At 46.5% G+C, this 13,698-nt stretch overlaps 1 protein-coding gene and 1 pseudogene across 1 annotated transcript in view; both read left to right on the forward strand.

Moving 5' to 3' along the window:
* The window catches only part of LOC126249766 (uncharacterized), a 1,113,531-nt gene that overhangs the window by 899,004 nt on the left and 200,829 nt on the right, over nucleotides 1-13,698 (forward strand).
* On the forward strand, nucleotides 1,430-1,546 carry LOC126209639 (5S ribosomal RNA; annotated as a pseudogene).

Below are 13,698 nucleotides of genomic sequence, written 5' to 3' on the forward strand. Positions count from 1 at the left end.
TTTACCGGCTGAGGGTATGGCTTTAAACTTTTTCTTGGTAGGGGAGTGGGTGTGGCGCCACTCCATTGATTGCCGTTTTGTTTCAGGTTCGAAGTGATGAACCCATGTTTCATCGCCTGTAACAATCTTTGACAAGAAATTGTCACCCTCAGCCACATGACGAGCAAGCAATTCCGCACAGAGGGTTCTCCTTTGCTCTTTATGGTGTTCGGTTAGACAACGAGGGACCCAGCGGGAACAAACCTTTGAATATCCCAACTGGTGAACAATTGTGACAGCACTACCAACAGAGATGTCAAGTTGAGCACTGAGTTGTTTGATGGTGATCCGTCGATCATCTCGAACGAGTGTGTTCGCACGCTCCGCCATTGCAGGAGTCACAGCTGTGCACGGCCGGCCCGCACGCGGGAGATCAGACAGTCTTGCTTGACCTTGCGGCGATGATGACACACGTTTTGCCCAACGACTCACCGTGCTTTTGTCCACTGCCAGATCACCGTAGACATTCTGCAAGCGCCTATGAATATCTGAGATGCCCTTGGTTTTCCGTCAAAAGAAACTCACTGCCCGTTGTTTGCAACGCACATCCGTTACAGACGCCATTTTAACAGCTCCGTACAGCGCTGCCACCTGTCGGAAGTCAATGATACTATACGAGACGAAGCGGGAATGTTTGAAAATATTCCACAAGAAATTTCCGGTTTTTTCAACCAAAATTGGCCGAGAAAAAAAAAAGTGTTGCATTACTTATTGAACTGCCCTCGTATATGCCCTGAATTCAGCGAAAGCGTGCCATGCATATTAACATAAATATAGCAGAAACCTTTTTCATAGCAGTAATGCTCTGTCGATACCGAACTCATTAGAGATGGTACACTAGATCAGCTGTCTAAAAGTGGAGAAAGACATTAACAGTGGACTTACTTAAGGCTCGTCGGGTTGTTGCCTTGCTATAAATTATGTCACTTTCGAGCTGGATGTAGGCGGCGCTGTAGGATAAGAAAGGTTGTACTGTGTAAGTAAAGTGCAGCTACTGACAGAGGTCCAGTGTCGGCTGTAATTATCGTGTGGTAGCGAAATTGGTAGATACGCTAACACGTTAATGCGGAATCGATTTGCGCTTGAAAAAATTTGTTACGATTTTGGGCCCAGGAGCAAATCTGGTACTGTACAGCACCTTATCGACGTCTCCAGTGTTCATGTTGAACAAATTGTGTAAGCGGCCGTTAACAATAAAATCAGCATTATGCCTTTCTCAATTGTGTGATCTTTTCTGCTTACGTCCCGTTCCTAATCCATTAAATGTGGAAACATTTCTATTCGTCTTTCTTGCATTCACAGCGCGAGATTTGCACCTGGTGGCCAAAATTGGAACTAATTTTTTTCCAGCGTAGATCGGTTCCGCAGTAACGCATTACCATTGGCTATTGGCAACGGCCTTGCCGCAGTGGATACACCGGTTCCCGTGAGATCACCGAAGTTAAGCGCTGTTGGGCGTGACAGGCACTTGGATGGGTGACCATCCAGGCGCCACGCGCTGTTGCCATTTTTCGGGGTGCACTCAGCCTCGTGATGCCAATTGAGGAGCTACTCGACCGAATAGTAGCGGATTCGGTCAAGAATACCATCACAACGACCGGGAGAGAGGTGTGCTGTCCCCACGCCCCTCCTATCCACATCCTCCTCGGAGGATGACACGGCGGTCGGATGGTCCCGGTAGGCCACTCGTGGCCTGAAGACGGAGTGCTTTTTTTTTTTTTTTTTTTACCAGGTTTCGCTGCCATGCGATAATTAAGAGCCCACATTGGACCTTTGTGAGTAGCTGTACTGTAGTTACAACCACCCGGTGCATCGAAGTTTATTCGCTGACTGCGAATTCCTTGCCATCAGTTTTATTGGGTACAGATCTACTACCCAATAACGATGTGCAAAAATATGTGCCGGACCGAGGTTAGAAGCCCGATTTTCCGGTCATGGCGATTGGTCGCCTTACCCGCTTCATCTATCTGTGCACGCTTCCCGGACGTACGCAAACTTACACATGTCACACATATCGCAGTTCACGAAATTTATCAGAGATCAAAACATTATTTGGATTCTTGCAAGAGGGAAAATGAGACAACGAGGAATCGAGACTAGTATTACTATCGACGTATGCCTGCCTAGGCTTGTAATACTTGAATGGGTTGTAGATCTATACCTAATGCAACTGATGTCAAGGAATTAGCCGTCAGCGAGTAAATTTCGAAGTATTTCGTACCGCTGTGGATCGTCAATAGAGTTTGATCTTTCAGACATGCATGTAAGATTGAGTTGATTTTAATATCCCGTCGATATGGTGGTCATTAGAGACTTAAGTCAGTTGAACTAGGACAAAGACGGGAATAGGCCGTGGCGTCTTTGACGGTATCATTCTAGCATTATCCTGGTGTGGTTTAGGAAAACTTTGGAGCTCCTGAAGCAGTTTCACCATTGGGTAAGTAGAACGCTGACACTCTGAGGTTGTCTTTTTTACACTGAGCCACCTGGTTCGATAGTGAAAGATCGTATCTGTTTTAGCAGCGCGCCGGACAGAACGGCAAGCTTCCGAACTTAGTCTTTGTTGAATGGCTGCATAACAAAGACACAGTGTGCCCGTCCGGTTGGCCGTTCGGATGCACGGCCTTCCGGGCGGGAAGGAGCGCCTGGTCCCTGGCACGAATCCGCCAGTCTGTGAATGGTTTTTAGGCGGTTTTACATCTGCCTCGGCGAATGCAGGCTGGTTCCCCTTATTCCTCCTCAGTTACACTATGTCGGCGATTGCTGCGCAGTCAAGTTTTCCACGTACGCGTACACCACCATTACTCTACCACGCAAACATAGGGGCTACACTCGTCTGGTGTGAGACGTTCCCTGGGAAGGTCCACCGGGGTCCGAACCGCACAATAACCCTAGGTTCGGTGTGGGGCGGCGGAGGGGTGAAGTGGACTGCGGTAGTCATCGTGGGGTTGTGGACCACTGCGGCTGCGACGGGGACGGAGCCTTCCGTCGTTTCTAGGTCCCCGGTTAACATACAATACAATACAATACAATACAATACAAGACACAGTGGTTCGCGAACCACAAGGGAGAGAGCCGATGCTCTAGCAGCGTGGCGCAGCTGTAACGACGCAGTGTGTGACGTGACTGTAGTCCTGTGTGACGTGACTGTAGTCCGATCGACGAACGATGGCGGTTCGCGAATGTCGAGGCATGGACAGGAATGGCGTTTTGATTATCCGAAGCGACAGTTGCGGTACGCGTATGCGCGTGCTCTCCTCGTGAGGGAAGCGTACATCCTGCAAATAATGTCTCTCACTTGCTTATGCAGAATTTACCACTTACCACCACCATCAGCGATGACAGCTCGCAAAAAATGAAACTGAAATTCACTAAACAAATCGCTACGATCACGTTTAATGCACGCATTAGCTACAGCAGAGCGCTCATATCACTACTGAACGCTCATTGGTTGTCGGTGTATGCGTGACGTAGGTGCGCAGAACGAGCCGAAACTCGACCGTCTCGTTCGTGACGCCAACTGTAGAATATAAGGCAGCACAGCCCCGCTGCTGGTGGAGACGTTGTTTTGCACGCCTCGACGGAGGCGGCAGCCGGCGTGGCGGGCCCCCGGTATCGACCGGACCGGCGGAGCCCCCGCGTCTGGGCGCGCACGTGCGCCGCGTGCCACGCTGCGCCTCGCGAGAATTCGGCCGCCGCCGCCGCGGCCAGCCGAGCCTGAAATGGGATCTGACTGGGCCAGCGGCCGCGTCCATCACACGCCGGGGCGCGGCTGCGATTCCGCTGCTTCACGCTCTCTCGCTCCCGGTGACGAGTGTTATAAGATTCGATTCAAATTCTTTCACGGACGATTTCTCAACCCTTCGTAGATCCCCCTTCTGCTCAAACAGTGATCTGAACTCCCTCGACAAAATGTCGCAGATCGTTTAAGGAATTTTCTGAGTATTTGGGTGTAAGGGACAGTTGGTAACGATGCACACGCATTGTGGAGAATTTTCTGCATTAAGTATAATAATTATACAAGATGTTAATAAATGAGCCGCTCGTTGTGGGCGAGCGGTTCTAGGCGATTCAGTCTGGAACTGCGCGACCGCTACGGGCGCAGGTTCGAATCCTGCCTCGGGCATGAATGTGTGTGATGTCCTTAGGTTAGTTAGGTTTAAGTAGTTCTAAGTTCTAGAGGACTGATGACCTCAGATGTTAAGTCCCATGGTGTTCAGAGCCATTTGTTAATAAATTACTTATACAAAGGTAACCTTTAATTGTGAAAAAGGTAAATAACTTACAGAAATGTTTGACATAGGACTGAGTGCAGCGTATCTTAGAGTTCTATTTGCAAATGATTAACATGGCTACCTTTTGCAACACGAAAAATGTCTCATCCGTAACCAGTTTCTTGCCAAATCCTGTGAAGTAAGTTCGATATATCGTGGCAACTGCTTGTGATATCCGTCGTTGCTTGTGTTTCCCGGAGGCGGGAGTCACAAACACCCTGTCTTTAATGCAACCCCATAAACAGAAGTCTGTTGGAGTTAAATGAGGTGACCGTGGTGGCCATTGTGTTGTTCCACCAACTCCAGTCCGAGTCGGCACATTCTTGCGGAGACACGATGATAATGTGCTCATGCTCCATCCTGCTGGAAAATAAATTCTGTACCCGCATCCTGTTACAATTGAGGCATTAGATAATGTTCAAGCATGTTCAGGTAGGGTATGCCAGTTACAGTTGACTCGGCAAAAAAATAAATGACCGTAAATCTTGCCCAAGAAAAAAAAAAAACCTCAGGCGAGTCCCTTACATGTTCGATTACGTGACGCGGTTTTTGCTAACCCCGTATCCGAATATTATGCCGATTCACTTTATCGCAGGTATGGATGGTGGCTTCGTCACTGAACACAATTTTATGAGAAAAATCATCTTCAGTCTGTATTTTGTTAAACATTTCTGCACAAAATTCACGTGGTTTTTGTCACTTTGTCCTAACAACAATTCTAATTCGTACAGTTTGAATGACAGGCTTTTCCGTAATACCCTCTACACCGCCACATTATGCATATTCAATTCTAAGCTGAGACGTCTCGTTGATTTACCCAGACTACGAATGTAAGAATGGTGAACTCGTTCAGTTGCTACGTCAGAGACTGCTGGCCGATCCTCATCTGCGTCCTTTGTGATACGCAGCCAGCTTACAAGCAATCCTGTCGGAGGAACATCCGCAACTGTGCATTATAACAGAGGTTGAAAATACCGCTACATTTGTAAAGTTCTTTCAAAAAATGGCTCTGAGCACTATGGGACTTAACTTCTGAGGTCATCAGTCCCCTAGAACTTAGAACTACTTAAACCTAACTAACCTAAGGACATCACACACATCCATGCCCGAGGCAGGATTCGAACCTGCGACCGTAGCGGCCGCGCGGTTCCAGACTGTAGCGCCTTTAACCGCTTGGCCACCACGGCCGGCTAAAGTTCTTTATTTCTTTGTGTTAAATAAAGAACATTTCAACTGTAGCGGTATTTTCAACCTCTGGCAGCCAGCTTAGTTGAAAAGATTGCACCAGTTGAAAATAGTTTGTCCTATAAGCTGATGGCTTGCAATATTTATTCCTGAATTGTCTCTGAACATAGTAGCGGATTTGGATTTATCAAACCATAAACAACACTGCGCGCGCTCTGTGCCATTATACGACTCCATGGTGATTGTGATTGTTACAATAACTCATTCGCGCGTGCCACCTATCGGGAACGTCGGGAACTAACACATGTGGCTTGATGTCTTTCCATTGCAGAAGTACCCGCTTGCAATCACGAGTGGAGTGGACGAAAACATCGTACTTGGAAGGGGTAGGGTCAGAAAATTTCAAAATTTTATTGAGACGCTGTGAAGACCGTTTCGGCACACCCAAGGCTGCGGTACGTGCTACTGACCTGATTTTCACACGGTAAGGATTGCTGATCGGGGGACTACTTAGGTGGACTTCGTTCACAATGCCTGGCCAATGAGGGTGCGAGAGAATCACGTGATGCGCCAGACGCACGCAGCCAGGAGATGAAGCGTGATCGCTTCGCTCTCCAGCTCGTCAGCCTCCGGCCTGCTAAGACAGACCTCTTCCGCACTTCCATACTACCTCCGGGACTTTGGTCGAATTGGTCACTTTTCAAAGTAGTTGGTTGCTACCCCAGGTGTCTCAGTTATACCCCTTTTATATTAGACAAGTCCTCTGGTGTTCTCCTTTGAATGTACTACTTCATTATTTTAGTGAATTCCACTGACACGGATTCCAAACCCTAAACTACTCCCGCCGCCATGTACGGGATAAAATGAAGTATATCTGTAAACAGTGATTTTTCTTGGCGCAATCAGCTGCTGACATTTTAATAAATCACTATTTAACGCATAAACTAGCAAAAAAATCAACTGTTACTTCAAACCAAAGAGAGAGAAGAGTAAACAGTAACTTTTACGTGAAGATTTTGGAGCCAACCGTCGCGCTTAGCTTTATAAGAGTAATGACTGTGACGTAGTTTCCGTTGCAGAAAGCAAAGATCAGCATAGCGTCCTTGTACTGCTCTTCTATTGCATTCAGAAATCCCATACATGAGATGCATATCGACCAGCTCTTCATCGGTAAGCTTATCCAAACTGCAGCGTATCGCCGTTATGTACAACTAACACTGCCAGAAAAAAAACCGACGCGGATCCGAGCAATACTGAATGCATCACGGAGGGCAAAGAGTAAAGTTGACATTACTATTGTCAGTAACAAGCAGCGTGAGTGAACAAGTTTGCTTCCAAACAGTACACACCACGCGTAGTATCGACCTTTGCTCTGTTATGCAGACATTTTCAGTGCATTGCAGATACGAAGATAAATGGGGGAAAGCGAGCCACAAGAGACCATGGGTCCGTCATACCAAAATACTCGGAAAATATTGCCCGAAGAACCTCAGAAATTCAGGTTCGCCGCGGATACATACACGACGCGCCTCGATGGTCATGGGATGATTATCAGATGGATTTCGCTATGTTCACGCGTAAAATTGCACTTTGGGCGTGCACATGTAGTGTTTGTTCGTAGGACATGTAGTGTTCGTTCGTAGCCAGCAGTGTAACGAGGATGTTATGCATCTCTACCGCGCGCTTTACTAAGGGATCTTTTCCACTCTAAACAGAGTCCGCTGCTGCGGTCTGACTGGCTGTAACAGATTCAATTACCTGCGACTCCTAAACTATTTCCACGTACCTGTAACTTCGTATTTAACAACAGACTGGTGTAAGGGATATTGCCACAGCAAATCTGTTCTATAAATAATTTTCAAACATATTGCTGCTCTTTACCGACATGTTTATTTTTATAATTTTTCATTAATTGTTATGTAATCTTACCTATTCGTTTTTCTTTAAATTTTTTTTTTCTATGAATGACCGTAACTTGCAGTTTGCTTCAGAAAATGGTGCCTCCAGTAGTAAATTGAAGAAGGAAACATCTTTAAACAACCAAATATTCCGTAACCAGCAAACTTATTGCGACTTGAACGTTATCTACAACAAGTATCGTCATGCCTAGTGCTTAATAGTAAATTTCTGCACGTGTAAAGCAATTTGAACAACATTCGGCATGTTTTATTTCGACAAATCAAAACTATGTGATGTAGGATAGCAGTAGATCAAGTCACGGACTGAAAGATACAGTTTGCGACCAGTCTTCGTGCTGTATATTTAATATGTGCTTTTTTACAGAAAATTTATATCCAACACATAACATACCGAAATATACAGAAGATGTATGTAATCCACAACTTTTGGAAGATTAGAAACGTTGTATAGAAAGTTTAGTTTTATGTTAATTCCATGTGGCATGTTATTAACTTTCACTTTAATTTGAAATAAACTCTGTGTTACAAGTGTCAAATCCGAAAATTCCAAACTATTGATTAGGTTCGATACTACTGAGCCCACGCAGCCAGTCCAATATGCAACGAATTTGCTGGCTGATCCTAAGTGTACGGAAGTAGTATTAAACACACTGTCTACTTAAACTGTATTTTTGATGAATCAGTGTTGCTCGTCATATACTCTATATTATCAAAAGTATCCGGACACCCCCGAAAACATATAGTATCAAAAGTATCCGGACACCCCCGAAAACATACGTTTTTCATATTGGGTGCATTGTGGTGCCACCTACTGCCAGGTACTCCACATCAGCGACCTCAGTAGTCATTAGACATCGTGAGAGAGCAGAATGGGGTGCTCCGCGGAACTCTGCGGACTTCGAACGTGGTCAGGTGATTGGGAGTGACTTGTGTCTTACGTCTGTACGCGGGATTTCCTTAGGTCCACTGTTTCCGACGCGCTAGTGTAGTGGAAACGTGAAGGGACACGTACAGCACAAAAGCGTACAGGCCGACCTCGTCTGTTCACTGACAGAGACCTCCGACAGTTGAAGAGGGTCGTAATGTGTAATAGGCAGGCATCTATCCAGACCATCACACAGGAATTCCAAACTGCATCAGGATACACAGCAAGTACTATGACAGGCGGAAGGTGAGAAAACTTGGATTTCATGGTCGAGCGGCTGCTCATAAGCCACACATCACACCGGGAAATGCCAAACGTCGGCTCGCTTGGTGTAAGGAGCGTAAACCCTGGAAGATTGAACAGTGGAAAAACGTTGTGTGGAGTGACGAATCACGGTAACACAATGTGGCGATCCGATGGCAGGGTGTGGGTATGGCGAATGCCCGGTGAACGTCATCTGCCAGCGTGTGTAGTGCCAACAGTAAAATTCGGAGGCGGTGGTGTGGTCGCGTTTTTCATGGAGGGGGCTTTTGCATCCCTTGTTGTTTTGCGTGGCACTACCTCAGCACAGGCCTACATTGATGTTTTAAGCATCTTCTTGCTTCCCACTGTTGAAGAGCAATTCGGGGACGGCGATTGCATCTTTCAACACGATCGAGCACCTATTCATAATGCACGGCCTGTGGCGGAGTGGCTACACGACAGTAAAATCCCTGTAATGGACTGGCCTGCACATAGTCCTGACCTGACTCCTATAGAACACCTTTAGGATATTTTGGAACGCTGGCTTCGTGCCAGGCCTCGCCGATCGACATCGATACCTCTCCTCAGTGCAGTATTCCGTGAAGAATTGGCTGCCATTCCCCGAGAAACCTTCCAGCACCTGATTGAACGTATGTTTGCGAGAGTGGAAGCTGTCATCAAGGCTAAGGGAGAGCCAACACCATACTGAATTCCAGCCTTACCGATGGAAGGCGCCACGAACTTGTAAGTGATTTTCAGCCAGGTGTCCGGATTCTTTTGATCACATAGTGTAGATGCAAATTTTGAAAATTTACTACAGATGTACAAATGGACACTAAGGTATAATATGGTAGATTAATTTACATTTTGTTTTTTTTGCTAACAATTCCCCTTAAGATTTGACGTTATAATTTAAAACTGACAACTATCTGTTCACAGGTAATAACCTACCTTTCCGTCCATAACCTATATTTTCTAATTGGAAAGCGTACGCCCCTTAAAATGTAAGAGAAGGCTGCAAAAATACTTACTAGAACTATGCGTATTGTGAAAAGTACTTTAGAAATTTAGAATACTCATACCTCCCATCCGGTAAAAAAGTTATCGATTACAACAAAATATACAGTGTTATGCTCTTGAAGTTTTCCAAAATCACAATCTATACTGTAAGCCTTCGTCGAGATTTTCCATCGTCAGAAAATTCTAGGAATATCAAGGCTGAAAGATTATGGCAAGGAGAACATAACGAATCATGCTTCATTACCCAAGTGATGAAATACCAATGTACACAAAATAGAGCACAGAATGTACGTAAAAGATGTACAGCAATCTTCCATCTTAAGTACATATTAGCGATCGGTCTCAGCTACGCACAGTTAATTTACCTACTGCTGGACTACTTGTGTGGCGCAGCGGAAATAAATTGTATTCACAAATCTTACTCATTAATCAGTCTATCAATAAGCGAAACCCGTATCAAAATCCCAACAGTACTTCCCGAGATTAACCTTCACATACAGACAGAAAAACTCGGCAGGGGATTTCAGTTTAGTGGTATGAATAAATATGTGCGTGCGTTTGTACACTGAGCATACAGCAGGCGTGTTTCCCACAGCAAATTTAGCAAGCGTGTAGCTTTCAAAGCCAACAACAACTCTGTCGCTATCAATATAACTGAAAATTGACCACATAAAACATAGTGGCTAATTCTAAGGCGCGCACGGCAGGGAGCACTGAATAACTTGCCGCTGCCTCTGTGTCTCTGGTGGCTACCAACGCCCCGCCGCATCTGTAGCGGTGATGCGCCACATTTGGAAGCGACGCCGGAAGCCGCAGCAGCAGCAGCGCTTGCGTTTGAAGAGGTACGCTGTGTGTGGCTAAGCGGTACGCTGTGTGTGGCTGCACCCGTTATCGATCTGCTACCCACAGGCATCAAAAGCTGCCGCCGATAGCAGAGCGTCGCCCTACCCGGAATTGTCACACCTCCATTTCAGAGTATCTTACCCACTGTGGCAGCACTTTTTTCCGGTAAGCGTGCCACTTTCCACCGAGTTTCGTAAGTGAGTGAAGCTGGCGAGTAGCAAACTGATTGCACGCTCTAAGTCGGCCTGTTACCCGGAAAGAACTTAAGTCTTCTTCTTTGCCGTTTCTCTTCTGGGTCGACATTGTTGCTTGGGTTGTCAATATGGGACGAAATCCGTGTACCCCATCTGTCTCATGTTCAAGTGCGAGAATGTGTACGTAACGTGTAGAGGGTGCGCTGGGTACCAGCTCGGTATTACCTAGTTGGACGTGGGAGACCGCCTTAGACTACATCCAGACTGGCCAGCTGACCATCCCTCGTCGGTCACCCTCGAAACGGATTCGATCCGCGGCAGGCTGATCTCCCCAATCTCCTCCGCATTAACGCGCTCGGATATGCGGGCGGATTGCCCTGAAAGTTCTCATTGGTTATATTTGCCCCGATACCCCTTGCATTCACTTACTGCGACGGCCGTACCTCCAGCGTCAGAATACGCCTACGGTATAGATCTCGTCTAGCTTTCTCGCTGCTTCCCAGGTACAAAAAGTTTGATTTGTCGCTAGCTTTGTACCACAACCGTAGAAGCAAGTTGCGGTGATTTATCCAGCTAGGCCGGACGGCTGGAACGGCGCAGGTGAGCGCCGGCCGCCAGTGAGGCAGTCCCGCTGCCTGCTGTCTGCAGTTTTTCTGTCTTTGCGTCGCTCCGCGCCCCCCCTCGAGCCCTACGTATGTGCCGTAGCCATGGCGACGGCGGCTGCTGCCGCCACTGCCGCGCCCCTCGCTGCAGTCCCGGGTTCAATACTCGCTGCCGGTACGCTGCCGACATCACGTTGTGTTCCACGTATGTACTACTAATTGGAAAGCGTACGCCCCTTAAAATGTAAGAGAAGGCTGCAAAAATACTTACTAGAACTATGCGTACTACTGTGCTTCGCGACGTCGCCCTTTCTCCCGTCTTGACAACTGCTAAAGAACAGTAATAATCACGGGCAATGGCGAACGACACAAATCAGAGTACGTACGTAACAGATGTGGAGTGGTATATTTATATCAAAAAATGGTACAGATTTCACTACATGGGAGCATAACCTAACGACACAGGTCAGACTGAACATAAAGGTGGATATAGGGTTCTCAGTAAAGTTGCCGCAGTGAAGCAAGATTCGTCGGACGAATGTTGCAGACCCCAACCAACATGCTCCCAACACCAACAAAAAAATGGTTCAAATGGCTCTGAGCACTATGGGACTTAACATCTAAGGTCATCAGTCCCCTAGAACTTAGAACTACTTAAACCTAACTAACCTAAGGACATCACACACATCCATGCCCGAGGCAGGATTCGAACCTGCGACCGTAGCAGTCGCGTGGTTCCGGACTGAAGCGCCTAGAACCGCAAGACCACAGCGGCCGGCAACACCAACAAACACGTTTCTCAACGTTGGAGTGATTGAAGTGGGATGCGTTGAACAGGCTTCCGCCCAAACAAACCAACCTGATTTAATCAGCGCTAAATGATTTTGGCAGAAACCCGTGTACCAGTAACAGCTTGAACGTCTGCAGAGATCTGCCAAGGAATGAGATTTCTCTTCCGTTTCGCCACTAGGGCTGCATGTCGATCCTCCTACGGTGTGGTGGTCCGCCTTCGCTCACCCACATGCTTTCGCATTTCCACGTCTATCGGCTTTTTTTAATCGCGAGATAACACTTTTGTACGCACCCATTACTGTGACCACAATAGTGACACTTTGATCGGCTTCGGCCGACCAACAGCTCGTCGACGATCGTAAGTACTTAAATGTTGTTTTGCAGACATATTGCGCTACCACACGGAACACCACAATGATCCACATCAATCTTCATCGAACACCATAATGCATGAAACTGTCGTATGCATACAGAGCGTTCGTGTACAGGCTTCGGTGCAGTTAATACTCCCCGCCCTCTTCATTCTTCGGATGTTCCGTAACAATTGGTAGTTGTCCCATAGCCAACGTCACTTGTTTCTTAGCAGTTGTCAATCAGTGTTTTACTCAGGGGCTAGGTTCTTCTTTGCCGGCCGCGGTGGTCTCGCGGTTCTAGGCGCGCAGTCCGGAAACGTGCGACTGCTACGGTCGCAGGTTCTAATCCTGCCTCGGGCATGGATGTGTGTGATGTCCTTAGGTTAGTTAGGTTTAAGTAGTTCTAAGTTCTAGGGGACTTATGACCACAGCAGTTGAGTCCCATAGTGCTCAGAGCCATTTGAACCATTTTTTTAGGTTCTTCTTTGCTAGTAGATTCAAGGGATGCTGGCTTACATCGAGTTTACACAAACTAAGATGTCTTCTTTAGTCTCCAGTTCGACTGCAAACCAACGAATTGGGACTTACCAGCTTCAGTATGGATATGCCTTAATTTTTTCGCCATTTTTATTCTTTCTGAAGATAAAACTGAAACGGTACATAATGGGGGGGAGTCTAAGCGCCTGCATATTAGCAACGTAAGAAAAAAGCATTTCTGGAAAAGTGAAGTATTTTTAACGTGTAATATAAATTAACTTTAGGTAGTATTTTCTGGAGATATTTATCTGGTGTTTAGCCATACGTGGAAGTTAACAGTACAGATAAGGCAAGCTTTGGGAAATGTGGTGCTACAGAATAAAATTGAAGTGTAGATAGATCGAAATGAAGTGCGAACGAATTTGTGGAACAACATGACTAACAGAAGAGATCAGTTGATAGGGCACATCCTGGACCATCAAGAAATAGTCATTTTTTAATGTAGCGAAGTGGAGGGGGGGGGGGGGGATGGTCTGAGCGATATGCGCATAAACAGGAATGGACGTGGATGAATTTTTGTTTATAAATACATTCATACGTGTATCGCAAACACAGTGAAGATTGTTGTATGCAGGTATATAAATGGTCATTTCATCACTGTTGCTTATTATACCTCGCTCACCACATATGTAGTACAGTGACTATCATTATAACTACTGTTTATTTCCAAAGAAGCGTGATTAGAAAAAGAAATGACGTTACTCGAGTGCGGTACGGGCAGACACGTAGTTTGCCGACGAAGTCGGTTGCCCTACCGGCGCTACTCGATGGC

The sequence above is a fragment of the Schistocerca nitens genome, chromosome 1 (assembly GCF_023898315.1).
Source record: "Schistocerca nitens isolate TAMUIC-IGC-003100 chromosome 1, iqSchNite1.1, whole genome shotgun sequence".
In the NCBI taxonomy this organism is placed as follows: Eukaryota; Metazoa; Arthropoda; class Insecta; order Orthoptera; family Acrididae; genus Schistocerca; species Schistocerca nitens.